The sequence below is a fragment of the Clinocottus analis genome, unplaced genomic scaffold, assembly GCF_023055335.1.
Source record: "Clinocottus analis isolate CAN_PGR_092001 unplaced genomic scaffold, fCliAna1.0.p SCAF_17, whole genome shotgun sequence".
Classification (NCBI taxonomy): domain Eukaryota; kingdom Metazoa; phylum Chordata; class Actinopteri; order Perciformes; family Cottidae; genus Clinocottus; species Clinocottus analis.
The window spans coordinates 2,492,784-2,512,308 of record NW_027175898.1 but is presented as its reverse complement, the minus strand read 5'-3'; positions in this window follow the sequence as shown (position 1 = coordinate 2,512,308).

Genomic DNA, 19,525 nt, shown 5'->3' with positions numbered 1-19,525 from the left:
TCTCTCTCTCTCTCCCTCTCTCTCTCCTCTCCCCCTACCTCTCTCAGCATGGCTTTCAAACACACCCTTATTCTCAAGGTAATCCTCTTCTTCCTTGTTCAGCCTTCACTATTGTGACTCTGTCTCTGTCCCCACAGTCCATTCTTTCTCTCTCTCTCTCTCTCTCTCTCTCTCTCTCTCTCTCTCTCTCTCTCTCTCTCTCTCTCTCTCTCTCTCTCTCTCACCCCATTCTCATACCTCAACACTAAGCCAGCTTAATCCAGAAATGCTGTTTACGTGTGAAAGCGATTTGCACCCTCGATAGTTTTTTCATTCAGAGCGTATTCATAGAAGTCTACGCCTCCACTGAATCGATAACCAAACAGCTCAACTTCTCCTTCATCGTTTTCTTTTGGCCACCAAACAACTGAACGGTGAACCACAGCCAACATCTGGGGAAAAGTGTGACATGATCTGTCATCATATGTTTTTTTTTTAATGAGCCAGCATTCAATTTGAGTGATTTATTAAATATATATTTGTGGTTTGGGCCACTGCTTCTATTGGTAATAACAACTTTGTGCTCAGGTAATCGATTAGGTCTTGAAATGTGGCTCCATGGATGAAATGAGGCACCAGAAATGAGCGAGTAGAAGATCAGATCGCTTGCAATCGAACCCTCGCTCCTTCAGATCGAGCCCTTTATTCCAAAAATGAAAAAGTGGTCATGCCCATACTAAATCAGGTTTAGCTCAACCACAAGGTCGAGTTGAATCATTTAAACTGATATAGTGCAGTAAGCCGTGTGTAATAAGCTGTGTGTTTAAAAAAAACATTTTATCGTTATGAATCATAACTCATCCCAAAATTGATCATGAGTCCCAAGGTCGGAATTGAGTCAAAGACGGCTGTATGAAATCGCACGGGCCTCTCAAAAGCACCGATCTCTCCAAATTCACATCATATCAAATGGGATCGATTGTCAGCCTTTTGTGCCTTGCCTAAGATTTTTATTACTGTTACGACAGGTTGCTTCACCTTTTTTGTATTTTTCTTTTTTCTTTGTTTCATGTGCTTTTGTTCGGTTTTTCTTTAAATCAGCGTTTAGTTCGTTTCGTGCTCCCACAAGGGAACGTGAGGCTGCAATTCTAAGATCATTTGTATTTAATAAAAAAGAAAATGTAAACAGCTCCGCTGTCAGGAAAGAAGGATGCCGTCTTAGCGTGGACGGAAGGCCTCGTGTATTTTTCACATCCATCCATGAACTTAGTATGGACGCACCACCTCTCCTTCCTCCTCTTCCATTCTCGTCTCCCTCCCATTCACACAACGAGACCCCCCCCCCCAAGTACCAAAAAATGCTGGACGATGTTTTGAGTGTGCAGGCTAATGCACCGGAGGACATGTGAGACAGGCCCGTATGGATTAAAGCCCTTTTAGACGGCTTGCTGTGAAGGTCGCGGCGTGTGTGAGAACACTAAGGGTCTGTCGAGAGAATTGCAGGTATCTGAAAATGTGCTGCTAATGTTTCCAAGACATTGACTGGACGCACACACACACACATACACACACTCACAGACACTTGTATAGAAAAGTGATTCTACGTTATGCTCCCAGAAAAACATTCAGTCCACTTTAATGGAAAGCAATGTATTCATATTTCTCCCATACAGCAAAGATGTTTCAGGTTCTTTGTGCGAATAGATAGATAATAATCTCTGCTCAAATGTAAACTGTCTTTGAATCTCAGTGATTTATGTACCTGCTTCTCGGGCACTTTGCTTTGAATTGCATTTGGAAAAGGAAGCGGAGTAAAATATTAGACCTTGACGCGATCCAGACGCAGACTATATTTTTTAATAAAGACAAATCTAATGAGTCATGAAAATTCACTCTGATGCACATTACATCTCTCACCCTTTCCAGTCTTTAAAATGTGCGGTCCCAGAGACTGAGGCTCATTAAAACAGATTCAAAGTCAAATGCTATAAGACATATTACAAAAATAATTCTGCTACAAGAACAGATCATTGATTTTTCATCCCAATCCATTCATATAGAGAGCACATTGGGTATCTTTACTCCCGATTGTAATCATTTTTCTTTCTCAATACAATAAAGCCTGTGCCCGACCAGATCCGTAACATCTGCGAGGGGAACTAACAGTGTTTAGTATCTCCATATCAGACATAATGCAAGCCACTTGACCAAGAAATGGTGACTATAGATCCAAAAATGTATTTCCATTTGCACCCAATGCAACGCATGGAAAGGTAGACAGGCGTTTGGGACGAACTTCCCTGATGCAGATCTCACACCCCTTGGCCAGTATGAAAGCAGGATATCTCTGGTTCATTCCCCAAGATCAAAGCCCCAAGATCTCGGGGGGGGGGAAAAAGGTGCTGTTAAAATAAACTCGCTCAAGTCTCCAGAGGGATTGTGGCAAATGTGTTTTATCTCCAAGCTCTCGAGCAGAGTTAGGATTTTCGGTGAGACAAGGGATAAAAAAAACAACAACACATGATCTATTTTTCGTATCGAGCTCTGGGGAATGGATCACCGTTATGCGGTCGGGTCATGACGTCTATCACGGGAACAGACCCAAAGTCACACCGTAACTCTCACTAAAAACAAAAACAACTCAACGCTGTGCTCTTACTGGGAGCAGACGACATAGGAGTTGCAATCACAGTAACTTCGCTCTCCACTTTGGTAAATCATCCGTAGTCATGTACTTTCCCCCGGTGGTTTTTCAGACATTTGGTGCTTTTTGAACCCATTTTCCAAGTACATAACACCTTCTGTTGCTCCCATTATTTTTATATCAACCAATGTGTATGTATCCATTGGGTGTACACTTTTATGAGCTGGTTCAAACCCCATGACTAACGCTGAATCACAGCTTCATTTCAAACCTTTGATAAACCTCCCTTTACAAGTAGGAACCAATCATAGATGTGTTCTTCTTCCCCCTCCTAACGATCCCCTTACTCCTCCAGGAGCAATCACCAAAGGAAAAGGACCACTGTGCATGAAGGGCATGATGGAGCTTATACAACACTAACCGCTTCAAAATACCTGACCTACATGTGTTGCGTGGGCAGGCAGCAATATCAGGTCCGTCGTGTCCGCAAGAACTGTGATGGCGGAACACCTGGAAACAGCGCTTTAGTTTCACAGTGTTGCGTTTGAGTTGTGCGAGGTTCACGCTATAAAAACAGCCAACACATGGTGCAGAGGGGCGGGCGGGGCAGGCTACAAATCAAAGGTTAGCTTCCCGGAACATTTGCTGGCGGACAGCTAACAACATTACGGCTAAACGGGGACGGGCGGAACATGCTGCAAATCAAAGTTTAGCTGCTCTGAAGTTGTTGTTTTTTTCAATGCTACAACGATGCAGGATGTGTGTATTCCTCTGCCTCTAAGATGAGACCTTCCGCACAGTTAGAAACACAGCCTCTGATTGGTGGACAGACTCAACGCCAGACATTAGGCTTTGCTAGCGGACGGCTAACAATGCTAACGGTTTTTAATACGGGGGAAGAAAATGCACAGAAAACATGTAGTATCGTATTTATCGTGGATGCGAACCCACCTGAGCACTCAGTGCAACGGCACAAGCCTCTCGCACGCGACACCTCAGACGTGTACTTACCTGTATTTACATCCTCTGTGCATCCTTTACCTTTACATGAACGTAATGCAACATCAACTTGAGAGCCCGCACTGCTAAAGCAGTCGGGATGCTTGTACGTGTCACAATAAATATGTGCTTAAGCATGTGCCGTACACCTCTTGGTAGCTCTCTGTCAAAACTTACTCGTTTTATCTGTGTCTGTGTGACTTTGAGCGAGCGCGCAAAGGTTTGTGTCTATGTGTCTGCTACTCCGCGGTGAACTTGGTTTCGTTTCTTTATGTTCCTAACAAGCAACCCTCTGTGTGTCTGTCAAATCTAATAAGACGCAGCCTCGAACTCCAAGTGTACACACATTTGGCACAGCGGAGAGGCAGCTTCAGATGATGCACCGCTAATAGGACCGACACAGTCAATGACAACAGACGAGGTGCCGCCTTTGTTTGACTGCCTTCGGGTTAAAATATCGGCAAACTAGATGAGAAGTGCGACTGGCGGAAGCAAAGAAAGAATGTTGAATATTTCCCACATAATTAAAAGTACCAAGGAATATATTTGGAAGTAGAAATCCAATATGCTTTGTTTGGTTTGTCTCATAAAGAGCATGAGCGTGTGTTAACCTTTAAAACTGGTCGAGTGTGTGATTGCTCTTTTTTTTTTCTCCACCAGAGTCGCGCGCAATATATAGTTCTGAGTGAGGAGCTGTGAATACGTTGAAAATATTACAAAAAAAGCATTCACATCCAGGCAATACATAGAAGGTGCTGGAAAAAAAAAACTAAAAATAGAGTCTGCAATTAGGCGAGGTATGTTCGATAAACATTTGAGTCATACAAGGCGTGTCCGTTGATGCACCAACGTGTGGAATCAGACTTAACATGTTTGTAAAAGTGTTTATTACGGTCTGCTTTAGCAACTCAAATACTCAGCACTGAGCACTCTGCTGCGGATGGTCCTGCACTTGACTGATGATTCCTGATGTATTGATGACTTCCCAAAACCAACGTAAGAGCTGTGAGCTAAGGCACAAAAATAATAATTATGATAGCTCACTCCTCATTTCTCACTCCTTAAAACATACACAGTTATTACAGTTATCACAGTTATTACATTCATTACGACTTTAACTAACCTTGTGCCTCTTCAGGGAAGTGCTAATAGCGTTACTGTTTCTAATTTGTACATCAAATTGACTATTTTCAGTAGCTTTTTGACATTCAATGGGAATCTGAATGTGACTTCCTTTTTAACTCCGCAAGCCGCCTTCAAAATAAAAGCATCTCATCGGAAAACAGGAAAGTAGATAAATGTGGCTTGAAGTAGGCAAAAAACATGCAACAAAAACAACAAAACTGATTGACAAAACCAGAACACAAATTGGGTTAGTTACACAAGATATAAACTTTAAAAGAAATGCATTCAGTACAGCCTGACCAGCCATTTTCCTTCATGGTCCGGACACTAGCGAGCCTAGATCCAGGTCTTCCATAGTATGTGTCATGGAGGGTGGCTATAACATGGAACACACGCTAAATCAACCTGAAGATGAATTACCCCCCTCCTGTACATGTTTAAAGCTATCTTGAGTTGCACTGTGGGTAATGTGGTAGATTTTGACTGCACAGAAAAAAAAAAAGAGATCTCTTGTTTCCGCTGCATCGATTTCGATTATTTTCCTTCACAGCAACTGTCTGTTGTGAGTCCGGAGGTGCGATGCTAAACGGTTGAAGGGCCCGTTATCAAACGCACAGTTTACATCACGCGGGCCGTCTCGTGGCGTCTCCCGGCCTCGGTGCCCGCCGCGCGCTTCGCGGCTCCGACGCCATCGCTCACACTCAAAGAGTTCTGACAGCGAATAAGAAACAGGCACACGCTCCATACATCCTCAGCATTTACATACAAATCCATTTACCGCGAGTTGCCTGTCTGAACCAGTTCCCTCACAGCTCACGCATTGCAACGCGCCGCGGATTATCCTCCACAGACAAATAAACAGATGCATGGAAACTACAGGCGGAGCACAGAGCAGTATATCTAATAGGCGACATCTCTTTCTACGACACACACACACACACACACACACACACACACACCAATAACCACGTTCACATTTTTCATTATGTCCTGTGATGCACTGTGACGCACTTTTGTGTGTAATAACCCGGTGTGTGTGTGTGTGTGTGTGTGTGTGTGTGTGTGTGTGTGTGTGTGTGTGTGTGTGTGTGTGATTTATAGACTGCGTGCACACTCACTGCTCCGTTGGTCTTCATCTAACTGCTTGTGGCACACTGTGTTTGTGTGCCGATGTCTCAGTCTGTGTGGGTGTGTGTTGTTATGTCTGCCTCTGTCTAACTTGTTGTGACACACTGGTCACGTGTGTGTGTGTGTGTGTGTGTGTGTGTGTGTGTCTGTGTGTGTAGGTCTTAGCAATTCTTAGACCGTGTGTATGCTTCTTTTTTTGCCTTGTGTCTAATCGCTCTACACTGTGTTAATTGACAAAGTATGTGATAATTTGACTGCATGTGCCAACTCCCTCATCTAGAGCGTTGATAATTAAATCTCACAGATATTAAATACACACAAGTGCACACACGTACGTACGCACATACACTTAACAAGGTTAGAGAGAGGTCTGAGGGAGTCAGAAGGTGGTAAAGAAGTTATCAGCATGTAATCAAAGGGAATGTGCAGGAAGAAAAGAGGATAAGTTGGTGGAAGGAGTCACGGACGATAAAAAAAGGATTATAAAAGGCGGGAAATTAGAGAATTAAAGAAATATGTGGAAAAAGGTGGAAAAGAGATTGAGATCAAACAAAGAGTTGAAGTGAGTGAGATTAAACGGGGCGCTGGGGAGCGAGAGAGGGAGCATCAGGGGAGAGTTGGAGACGGAGACAGCGGGCTTTAAAATGCCAGGAGACAGTGTGCGGTAAATAAAAAGCTCTTTATGGCCGGCTGGCCGATTTAGTGGATTATCCCTTTACAAAGGTCAACGCCGGCTTGGAGCGCAACCAAAACAACAACAGAACTAAGACGAGATGACAAAAAAAAAAAAAAAATAACCCTGCCGACTCGAGCTGTAAAGTGGCATGACCGGTAAACAAATATGACAACAGTGACAGCAGACGGCGGCGTGATGAAGTGAAAAGCGAAGTGAATGTGAACAAAAATGGACTGTTTGAAATCCAAAATAACAAGCTTGAAAAAGACCCCTCCCTCCCCCCCCTCCCCCACCCCAAAAAATCCCCAAAGCGCGAGCTCCGGCTGCTGATGAAAATAGAGAGTAATGCAGCTGGACACAAAAGGAGATGCGCGGGGCTTATGACAGATTGTGGATGTTTTACTAGAAGATTTGCATAATATGTGGCGTAACCAGGAGGGGAACTGAGCCAGAGTGCCATTCTGAGAGGAAACATTCGGAACGGTGTGAGATCTCGGCCTTTTTTTGTTGTTTTTTTTGAAAGCTTGCTAATTGTTTTAGGAGAGGAAAACGTACCTGCTTACAACATCAAACACTGTTCCACCTGGTTAAAAGCCCCCTCCTCCTGTACACGCTTGTCAGGATGAGAGGGCGGGGCTCTATACTAACTATTTAAAGTGACTTCCAAGGCTGGCAACCGGAAATCCGGAAAAACCGGAAAAGCCGGTCGACATTTTTGGTGACCTCATATTTCAAGTGATGGAGACACTCTGCAGTCGTAGGCCGACGTCGACGGACAGCTCACCCCAAAGGAAAACACACCTCGTCTTGTCCAAAGTGCTATTGCTCAATCCAGATATTTTAGGGTCCTTAGTTGTCCCGAGTGTTGGAGAGCTCGTCCGTCGAGATGTCTGCCTTTTTTCTAATAACAATGGAACTAAGTGGCATTCGGTTTGTGATGCTCAAAACATTTGAAAGAAGGTGTTATTGGACACAGAGAGGGCTGGTGAAGAGCCCTGTTGAATACGAAATCAAGAGAAATGGAGACAAAAAGAACTTTAAACTTCACCGACGGCGGTAATAAGTACCGCCGCAGATTATGAGCTGCATTATACAGTTGCTTTAGTGGAACCAGAACAACAACAGCACGACAAAAAGAGCCACAAAGCACCAGCTTGTTATTTTCGCAGCCTGTTATTAAAGCATTTTACTGTTTTTGCTCCCTTTGTCTGCCACTGGAATGTATATTTTCCTGAGGTTTGGTTGAGGACAGACCGCCTAGACTCGACCTGCCATCAAAGGAAGTCTCGGTCGAGTAACTGGGTGAGTTGGTTCAATCAACTGATCTGCAAAAGTGAGCTTTTCCACAAAGAAACACTTCAAATCCTGTGTTTACAAGAGATGTGCTCAAAAGTGTCTCGGACATAAGTTATTCAGCGTGAAAAAAATAAAACAACTAATAAGTTTTAGTCGCCTGAGACCAAAACAACAGCGAGCAGACCGGCAGGAGGCGGCGCTGCAGTCGAGTGATGAGAAGTAGCCAATGATACGCTTCAATGTGAAGTTTTCATACCAACAAGCAAAGTTTCAGTTCAGTGTTTCTCACCAAAACGCAATATTTACAATGTTGACCTCGAACTAAGGTAAAAATGAATTTCCATCCTCACAAAACGGATTTTGCGAACCACGCTAAGCATGATTGGCCGAAAATGCTTTTTGAGCGGTTTCTGACATGTTCAAAATGTCTGCTTCGGACCCTTACCGAGGTCCAACATACTAATGACACTTGTTAGAAAGAACAAGCCCTAAAGAAACAGAATCTGCAACAACAACAACAACAACAACAACAATGTGTTTGTGGAGATAATTCAGGAAACGTTCTACATCTCATAACGGCCACAAGGGGCGTGGCAGTTCTGTAGCCTGGATGAAATACTACCTTTGAGAAATACCTTCCTCTATTCAGTGTAAAGTTACAGAAGCACACGGGCGGTAGAGAGAGAACATCTCGCGGTCCATATTCTGTGTCTGACCTGAGTTGTTTTTTTTCTCCTGTTTATTACTGAAGAACAGAAGGAGTTGAGGATTTGTGAGGATAATATATGTTCCTTTTTCCATCTACGTAACGGATGAGGTGAAACAAAAAAGGATCATCTTTCTTCGTCTTTTTTCTTTTCTGTGAAAACAGCAAGCTTTTAGGCAGGTTATGTTTTTTCATTTATTCTTTCGTCACAATCGTTTCTCGAAGTGTTTGTGGTTGCAGCGCTTAATGAACTGAAGCGTTCATGGAGTCTAAACACAAACACAAGGTCATCAATGTGTGTTACCAAGTAAGATGAAACTCACGAGAAGAGAACGGGCTGTTGGTCCTGTTTATGATGAAGAGTAAAATTAATACAGCAAGCACACACATGATCCTGACAAAATGTAAATTCTCACCTGTTTAAGTTATAAGCACAACAAAGAAAACACATTAATTTTGACATTATTTTTACATTATTTTTTTACACTTTCAGAATTAGATCAGTGATATCATATATATATATATATATATATATATATATATATATATATATATATATATATATATATATATATATATGGTCCAGACACTAGCGAGCCTAGATCCAGGTCTTCTATAGTATGTGGATTCTGGACATCATAGCGCATATTTTTAATAAATAGAGGACTAAACAGCCTTTCGTAGACCTGGAAGGGAAATTGTGGTGGAGGGCGAGGGACAGAAATAGTGTGTGATGAAAGAAAAGGTTGTCGAGAGGAGGGAAAAAAAAAAAGGCAGGGATGAATAAGTCGAGGAGGATCAGCGAACACATTTTAATCAGAACTAAATGAGGGAGAAGGAGTGAGGCAATAACGGAAATGGATTAAAGGGAACGGAGACAGGGAGGGAGACGGACAGAGGCGGGTCATTAAGAAGTCTCTAGTGGAATAAAATGAGGCATTATGATTTAATGCATGACTTAATATCCCTGCTTGTGAAATATGTGGGAGGCAGGCTTACGTACACCTAGCTGCGATATCTCCTTATCCTCCTTCAGGTCTGTTATTGCCTTTATTTTTCTTCCCCACCTGCCCTTTAATGACAAATTTAATTGCCATAGCGTTGCTTAACATACGGCCATCTTTAACCAGGACACTCCTATTGAGACCGTCCATTTTCCAAACGAGCCCTTACCAGCAGATACTCAGTAGATGGAAAAAAAAAAAAGTGATTTTATAACAGAAGAAAAATAAGTGATGAAAGAGGACGAACGTAACGCATTATTCTACAGCTCTGAACATTCAGCAGCTTGAAATGCATCATCCTGCAGGCTGTTACATGCAACGCTTTGATGAAAGGCAAACCTCTCCACTGCAATGTCAAACTATATGGTTCTCCACTTTTTAATACAAATTCACGAGCTGGCCTTTCCCCCTCCGCCCGTTCAGCTGTTCCTCTCGTGGAGTTCCACATAGCTCTCCTTGTGACACAATGAACTTAATTTAAATAAAGGATGAAGCCTCCATCCTCCCTATTCTTTCTATTTGTCCATATTATATCATTGAGTATTGATGCCAACAATAAGCACTTTATATTTATGGGCCAATCATTTTGAGTCCAAAGGGTGTGGCCGAAAACATCCAACCCCATGCACTTAAGGATGCATGGATATTTAAAAAAGCCTTTAATAATCATGGGCAAGTACATTACGACGAGACTCAAAGTCTACAGCTCTGTAAGCCTGAATGTATATTTTATTTATATATGAATTCATATTTATGGCACTGTGGTGCCCCGAGGCAAATGCTAACGTCTTAGTTTACCATGTAGGCGTAACAACGTTTGCTTAAAAGTTTGACGAGAAGAAAAGCGTCACCAAAGTGATCACAATGTACAACTTACGTACAATATGGCAACAACTGGTGTCGAGCTATGAACACTTGTCCTGTCGTTAATCCAAGGTGACATTTTTTAAAAGATAAGTAAGAAACTTGGACCTCATGCTCGCTCATGGCCCTTTTGCTTTGACGGTTCACCCCTCTGGGTGATGGCAGTCCAGCGAATGCCTTACACGTCACTGGGACCCAGAAATGTCGACTTTGTAACTGCTGGTGGCGCTGAAGGGAAAGGCACTGGGTCAAAGTGGGAGATTTTTATCCAGAAAAGTGACGTCAATCCAGCTGCATGCAGTGCACAGAAGAAGAAAAAAAACCTTATTCTGAGAAGTTTATCTTTGGTTGAAGGTGGACGTCTCGGCCCTTTGGGTTCGGGAAGCACAGCAACATGTCGCTGATCAGCTGATTGCAATATTGTGCTCTGATTGGTAGTTTTTCTGAATATGGGCATACATGTAACGGTATGTAATCACGGTATCATGCAGAAACATTCCGATCCATCCATGATTCACATTGTGTACGTACTGTATACTTATGTATAATTGCTATTCAAGCAGAAGCTCCTTTTGAGCTGTGTGAAAACGCTGTGACCTCGGTGCCACCTGTGACATTTAGAGGGAACAAAAAAAATGCATTTTTTGTGGCCGTGGTGATTTTCAGGCGAGCACTCCACTGGCCACTTATTGCTCTTAAGGGCAGAGATGTCTTAATTTCATAAATAAATTAAATAAAATGTGACAATGCATTAACCTCAGTGAACCCTTTGACATTTAGAGTTAGTGAGTCACTGTTTCTCTGTTCTGTCTCTCTCTCTGTTGCCCACACACACACACACACACACACACACACACACACACACACACACACACACACTTGAGAAAAATGGGCATACTCACAAACCTACTAAAATACGATATATGTTTGCGGTTCCACAACATATAAGCTATTCCTTTGGGTAAATGTTTTTTGATTAAAAAAAAGATGCCATGTAAGACTAAGTTAAGTGAACCTATGACCCCACAATCGTCCCTTTGATGGCACAAAGAGTAAGACTGCATTTACACCAAATCAGGGGTAAGTTGGAAAAACACTAGTTGCCCTCTTTCTTCTTCATCAAACATCATGAAATTGTAATAATTTGTATATGATATTTGGTCAAAACATAACATTATATTTTCCCGTGAGGTAACAGTGACCTCCAACCACCGATTACCAATCAGGTCATCCTTGAGTGCAAGTGGACAATTGTGTGAAAATTTGCTCGAGGCGTTCCTGAGAGAACGGACTGGGACGGACAGACAACATGAAAACATTCTGATGATGTCGCCGGCACCAATTCACAGAAAACGCAGCGGCTTGGAACAGAAAACCCAAAACAGTTTTGCAGAAACGCAAACAGACATCACACTGCGTTGGCCAAACACATATCTGGCGATCCGGAGCTGAACAACCATGCAATCAGGGCATAAACGACCTCAATCGTTGTGCAGTCATTTGGTATTAATGGCCCATTTAGCGACACTCTCATGCCGCCGTACCGGCCCTTTAATAATTGCCGCAATGCCAGATTTGGTATCAGGACATTTTGAGGACTTCCAGGTGGCGTAGGCCTCCGTCTCACTCCCTCCTCGGTGCCATCGACTTGTCAACTCCGCCACCAACCACAGGACCGAGGTGCACTGAGCTTGACTTGCCAAGTAACCCAAAACTCCCCGAAGGTCAAAGTGAGACAGCGACAACACAACAAAAAAACAATCTCAAGTTGAATCCTCTGTTGGCTGCAGTTTCATCTTAAAGCGTCTTTTGTAGTACACCTTCATAACCGCACTCTTAAAGTGATACTTCAATCAACGCCTGTCTTCTTTGTATGAAGCACTTGAAGGGTGACAGCAGCTTCCAATACTGACAAGTTTCACAACAGGAGAAAAGTACCAAAACATGCAACGCTCCTCGAATCACTTCTAGAAGCAAATTCACTTCAAGTTCTGACAAGAAGTCAACTTTTGAATGCAGTTCAAGGTTGTGTTGAAAAAAAGGCCTCACTGAGTTGTTTTGGGGAAATTACAGGCGGAGAATGGTTGTGTGGTATTTGGGTGGTTTTGGGAGTACAAGAGGGTCACATCTGGAATGCAATGGATGAGGTAAGCAGGGTCCTAACGTCCACAGAGATACATGATCAGTACTCATTGCATTCTTAATGGTAAACTGTTGTTGGTGAAACTCTTCTTGGAGTTAAAGATTGAGTCTGTGATTCTGAAGAAAGACTGTACGAACTCAAAAAAAACCAAACCAAACCCATTATTTTTCGGGACCATTCCAGGATGCTGGTTAAAAAAGAAAGTGAATCCGGAGCCAACCTGTCAATTATAGCTCTTGTCGATTCGGCAGACTGAGCTAATGATGAGGAGCCTTCAATTCTTCCGGATAGGTTCTGTGACAAAAACGAGTAGTTCTGCTCTTCATACCACGCAGCCTTTTTCCTGAAGGAATCGGGACAAAAATTGCATTGGATGGGCCAGAGGGGTCTTTCAGACACCCCTTAAAGCAAGCAAGAGGAAAAAATACCACAGATGCTCGGCAAATCTTAACCAATACTTTGTTTTATGATGCTTTCGCTACCTTATCAAGCTCCCTCTTGTCATTAGCGAAGCAGTTTTCGTACCACATCGTGATGAAGAATAACAGCACACTCTCGGTCACAGCTCTTTAAATACCCCACAACACTGTCTTGTTACCTAAAAGCTTCCTGAGTTTTCACAGGAAGAAATGGTTGTCTGTCGCTATTTAAAACTTTCTATCCAGGGGAGCTGCTGCATAACTTGAGGGAGCTAAAACCAGCCGTATGCATATCCTCAAATTTACTTGAAAATGAGTTTAGTTTGTGAGGGAGCAAAAGGTCATCATCAAGGATTGAGTGGTTCAATTTAAAGTCGTAGGTTTGTGTTTCTAGCTTGACTCTATAGTTGTCTTTTGCCTTCTTCAGTGCCCTTTAGAAAGGTATTTTGCTCTTTAGTTTTGATCAACATCCCCACTTTGAAATGATGTCTATCTTCCCAAGACGAGTATTTTGATTTCCCAGCCAAACCATAGTTTACAGTGTTACAGTGGACTGTCACAGAGTTGGAGGGGATACATATGCTTTCAGCAAAATGGATATTTGAGGTCTCAGTATAATATTATTCATGTAAATGGAGACCGCTATCCTTCAAAACAGCAGCAGGCCTAATTCCTGCGCAAACTTGGAGGGTAAAGAAGTCGAGTAGAGAGTAATGAGTACCTGCAGATCAGACTCAGCATCAACCCATATTTGCATGGACCTACGATCTTCCCTTTGTCGATTCCCCACCAATGAAGTGTCTGTGCAGCTTTGAAAGGCCAAAAACAATACTTTCTACTTAAGTGTGGATGGATGAGTAATTGCACGGGTAAGTGAGTGCATGTGTTTGCGAAGCGCGCCGGGGGTTTCAGGGACATGCATTTATCAATGATAAACTAGACGCAAGTGTAAGCCAAAGACACACTTTCACACGCTCACTCAAACAGAAGGATGTTATGTTGACAATGATAGCTTTGGTCTTAGCTCACGGCTTCTGTTCAGGGCCAGAGACTCGTTATTGCTGCGTGGGAGGTTACAGGAAGAGACACTCTTAAACTCACAAGATGAGGAATGTTGTAATGGAGCGATGGGAGAAGTCGGAGCCTGCAGAAATGTGAAAAGCAGAGGATGTACAGTATAGCTTCAGATATGTGTCTGTGCATTACGCTTGATTTAATGAACTCTGTCCTCCGCAAGCACCCGCGACACAAATGTACATTGTTATTGTCGCTATCATTATTGCTGTAAAGCAATCTCTAAAGGGGCCGACAGGGCAGATTGATGGGTCTAAAAAAAAGACCTGGACTTTATTCAACCCAATGCAAAATGTGGTCAACCCAAACCAAACGAGAAAGGACTATTTCCTTGGCCGAATCTGATTTCAATTTTTTTTTTAAGGCTGACTTCTGATATAATTGGCAGCAAGGCACCGTCCCGAAGTCAGTGCAAACTGCCCAGCCAAACGGCACGGCAATCCACCCAAATGCTGTTGGGGAACATCACTGAAAACCATAAATGTCAAGCTGGCGATGGCACAAGATGCAGAGTTTGTGATAGTTCACAGGACAAGCGACGCTCGGCGGGGCGGATGGTGGCGCCGTGGGAAAACCAAAGCCAGTAGGATTCATCCTCTGGGAAACACACATGGAGGCACCAAATGTCATGGCGACGCATCCGATAGCTTGAAACACTTCAGGCTGGACCAACCGACCGCCTGGCCGACAGACGGGCAAACGTCGCTCCGCTGCTGGCGTCATGGCTAAATGTGATCATCCGAGTATCAAAGTCTACTCGCTGCCCCGTTTCATTGCAGTGCATGTCAATAGATTGTAAGCAGTTCAATGGAAGAGGGACTTGTTTATGAGTTTGCTTTCACACTTCACAGAGAACACTGTGACATTTGAACATTTGAGAGGCTGGAATAAGGGAATGTTAAACAATTGACTTATCAATCGTTTAAGCTCCATGAACAATCAATCTTCCAATCCTTCCTGCAGGTTTGCAACCTGTTGTAGTTCATGGTTCTATGACTTAAGTATTTCGATTTCTTTTTTTTGATCATCATTTATATGACATGTCTGTGTGCGTGCTACATAACCACCGTTAAGGTCTTAATATTGTAGTGGATTGATCGCGACACAACCACTAGACCAGAAACTGTGCTTATTGCTGTGGTTATGATGTGCTTATGAGCAATAGACAGGGAGGCAGAAAGGGAAACAGAGGGAGGGTTCATGGGGAGAGTGAATATGGAAATGCTGAAAGGGTTCACGGGTTCAGGTCCAAATTTGGTAAATACATTGTGTTCGCTATGAGACCAAGACGGGTTCGGAATAAATTGCAGGTCTCTTGAAAGAGGCTCGACATTTCTCAGACAGTACTCTTGAACAGAAAAGAGAACTTGTATTCACTGTTCCAAGCACCTGGCTCACCCCTACTTTTATAGCCATTTAGCTCTTAAAAAGAAGAAAATAGTGCCTAATATCACAAACTCTAAAGCTTCTAAAAAGGAGCACACTTTGTAAGACATAATTCAGGGTGTGTGGTTGTCAGATTTCTGCAGTCTTGGACGTATCAGAAGTATGTATGATAGTCACGCCTCGCGCTATAAATGAAGGCTTTCAAGCTGAAATGATGTATTCATTAAAGAACTGCTTTGTGGTTTCTGAGTACGCACACAATAATACTACATCAAGGCGATACTGACTCGTATAGCTGAATTGAGTATGGACAATGGGGCCTTTAAATTCTATGTTTATGAACTATAAACATTACACTGTGTACGTTTTGACCAATGTGTTGCTGCTTTCAAGAAGTTTAAAGATTATTTCTACGCCATTGCTGCTGCACAATATATAATTTTAACGCAACGCATCCAGCAATACTAAGTACGCAACAGGTTAACAGGAAAACATTATATGTGTGTGGAGGAAACAAATCTGTAAAATCCTGAATTAGGGTGACTTGTATGAAGTAAAGAGGAGTCGAGCCTCACTTCCTCAGGCCTGTCAATCCCTTTTGTACGAAGAGCGACGGTCGTTCTACTTTTAATATTGTAATATTGCATTGATCTTCACCGGAAATGCCCCTCCCTCCACAATCCTTGATAGCTTTTGCTTTCCACTCCATCTGCAGATTGCATTATGCAGGATGAGCTGCAGATCAGCTCTCCTGACACCTGGCAGGGAATCAATATCTGCACGGGCGACAAAGCTAAACCTCCAACACGGTTTCATTAGAGCGGCACGACTATCCGGAGGTGACGTTTGTGTTGTTGATGTGAAACAAACAGCACTGAACCACAGAGGACTGTGCCGAACACACACCAACTCCAGGAGATAAACGCTCCGCGATCCTCACATCATATAGTCATGCTTGACAGAGATGCATCAGCGCAAGAAAATCCGATATGAAGCGGAAGACGATTTCCAATCCTACATTTTCATTATGAACTCCATGGACAAATGTGAACGACTTGGATCGTACTGCTGTAATGAATAATTCCTCTCAAAGGTCTCCTATGCCTATTGAATAACTGATTGGTGCTGTGCAGGGAGGGTTGAACTGTTTGGGCTGCACTTTCACACAAAGATACTGTTATTTACAATACAGTTGGACTAAAAGCAAACGGTGAGGCGGTTTGTGGAAAGTCAGGCAGAAATTACAGCAAGAATATACATATATATTTCTGTTTGACAACATTTTTATTTATTGGTATTTTAATGTGGGATATCCAAACACAACAACATGCAGGAGATCAACAATTTCCTGGTAACATACACAAATATGTCTCAGTCAGAAAGGGGGTTATAACCCATGGGGGACCTTTTTATTTTTTGTGTTTTTTTGTGGGTATTCATTAATAATCGACTAATCGTAAAAAATAAATAAATGAAAAAGTAAATATGTCATGTCTGTTTGTTGTATGTTTTCAACACATCTTTACGATGTATGGACATGACCAGAATCAGCGTTTCCCATAAATTAACTCGACGGTACCATCCTGCCAAAGTTTATTTCATCCCGCCATGTTTTCATAATGAACTGTTGCTATTTTTACTTTCCTCAGCGGCTGGTTGTCTCTCTGCGAGCACATTTCCTTCTCCTTCATTGATGAAGCCTCTTAATTTTATTCTCAAAGTAGCACCAGATTGATCCTCTTTAAAAAGAAAAATGTACAAAATGTTCGTACGGGCGACTCAATAAAACATCCTGGACTGCCATGAGAGACTCGTACACTGTGAATGACTTCCCAGGTCACACTTAGATCTTTTCTGCGAGTATCGTTGTTGCGGCGTTTTGAACGGCGCCCTCTAAAGTGAGTTCAGACAGAACGTAAAGGAACGAAACGGCACTGCACGAAAAGCCAATGAAAGGAAACAAAAGTGAGTGCAAGTGGATGTAAATAAGCTGTGGGCGGTGGAGGTTTTTTGCTGAGGATGCATCCGTGCGAGTTGAAAAAAGGTCGACAATTTGCTTTCGCGCTGGGACTTTCTGAATCATCATCATCATGAATGTACGAACACGGAAACTAAATTGTATTGGAGTGAAGAAAAACTGCAAGAAGTGGCGTTTTCACCGTCATACAAACACAAACACACAACTGGTTAGCTCGATAGCTATGTCGCTACCGTCTGTGAGGATGGTTGGTCCGGGGCAAACACACACACACACACTGCCCAAAGTGGTGAAACACTGGTTCAACACACCTAAAAGGATCCAGCACTGTTGACTCAGTTGGGGTTTGGCTCTAGTGCTCCTGACAAGTCTCAGCCTTAAACATTTGTATTCTCCAAATGTTATAGGCCGGTGGTTCTCAACCTTTCTTCACTGAGGTATCACCTGACCAGTGCAAAGTATTTTTGGTTGGAAAAAAAGATGTAATACACAGCACTGTGCCATCAGGGTCTGATTTAATATAGAAGATATAACATTTACTTTATGAACTTACTCTTACACTTTCATGAATATGTATTAAATGGCTATTTTTAAAGGATTCTTTTCATGAATGCTCATTTAAAATTAAAATAAAAAAAGGAAATCTCACGTACTCCCCTCGTTCGAGAAACACTGGTTTAGACAATGTCGATGGACAGCAAAGGTTTGGAATCTGTCACGACATAATAGTACAACATTTACGTGAAACATTGACGTCTACACTCACCAAACGGTAGATTTCCTTTCCACCACGCAGGTTTACAGAGAAGCTCACCAGGAGCAAAGCCAAGCATGTCTGTAGGAAACACACTCATTCTGGGGACGTAACACAGGCTGTTCCTCTCACACACACACACACACACACACACACACACACACGCCCGTTTGCCTCGTGTGCACACGCTGAAACGATCAGTGAGGGTTTCCTGTTGACACGCTGTCGTGTGACCAGACCCTGAACACACCGGACTGTGTGACTGCGTGGAGAGATCATGTGTGGAGGACCGAGAGCAAAGAGCACTGTGAAAAGTCTTCACACTGCGGCTCCGCACACAGCTTGGTAATGATGATTGAATTAGTAATGCTTTCTTTGAATAATTTCACAGAAGCCTTTGTGATGCCTTTTGAATAAGTGATGTGCTCTCCCCATGAATTGTTATTCGTACTAAATTAAAGCCTTTCTCTTCTTTATTTGGCTTCGGAGATTCTCTTTTTGGTTTCAGAGACGTTTTGTCGTCTTCTACGTTGTTCTTCCTGTGTTGTACTTTCTACATTCTTCTTTCTACGTTGTACTTTCTTCATTGTACTTCCTGTCCATCTCCGCCTGCCTCCCTCCCTCCCCAACACCCCTCCCCAAGGGAAGTGTCTTCATCCTGGTGTTAATCTGTAGTTTTGCGGTGTTGTGTACCAGCATTATTCCTCCATGCATCTGCCAGGATGAAACCCTTTGAGTGGCTCAACATGGAAACACTGCAGGGAAAACTTTTAACATTTAACTTTGTACCACAAAGCCACAGATACGACGTGTTCTCGCTTTGGGGGAACGCAGACTGCTGGAGCTTCATGTGAACGTCAGCGAAGGTTTTGCAAGCGCAGAACAAAGACATCACGAACTCTTACAGTGCTGCATTGCACAGGGATTTGTGAATGTCTCGTGTGGACATGAGGAGTTATTATAGGGACCAACAAGCATTTCAATATCCATATGGCAGATAAATAATACAGATTTGAACCAGACCAAAAGCCACCTGGCTCTTCGTGCATCACAGTGACGGTGCTGACATGCTGGTGTTGACGTTGACAGGCTCCAATGTAGACTTTACATTTTAAAATACATCTTAAGTAATCCACCTTTAGAAGATACAGAAATGGGTTTCCATAAAACAAGACCGTTGTCTTAAGTCCTCCGCTTCTTTGTTGACTCTTCAACAGAAGCTGTGAAGTCAGAGAGCATTTCTCCAACAAGGTTAAAATACTGCATTTACTGCAAGAACGAGTAACGAGACAGAGTCGGTCCAAAAAGACGGCTTTCTGTGTCGGAAAGCTTACGGTCGAGAGCGGCCGC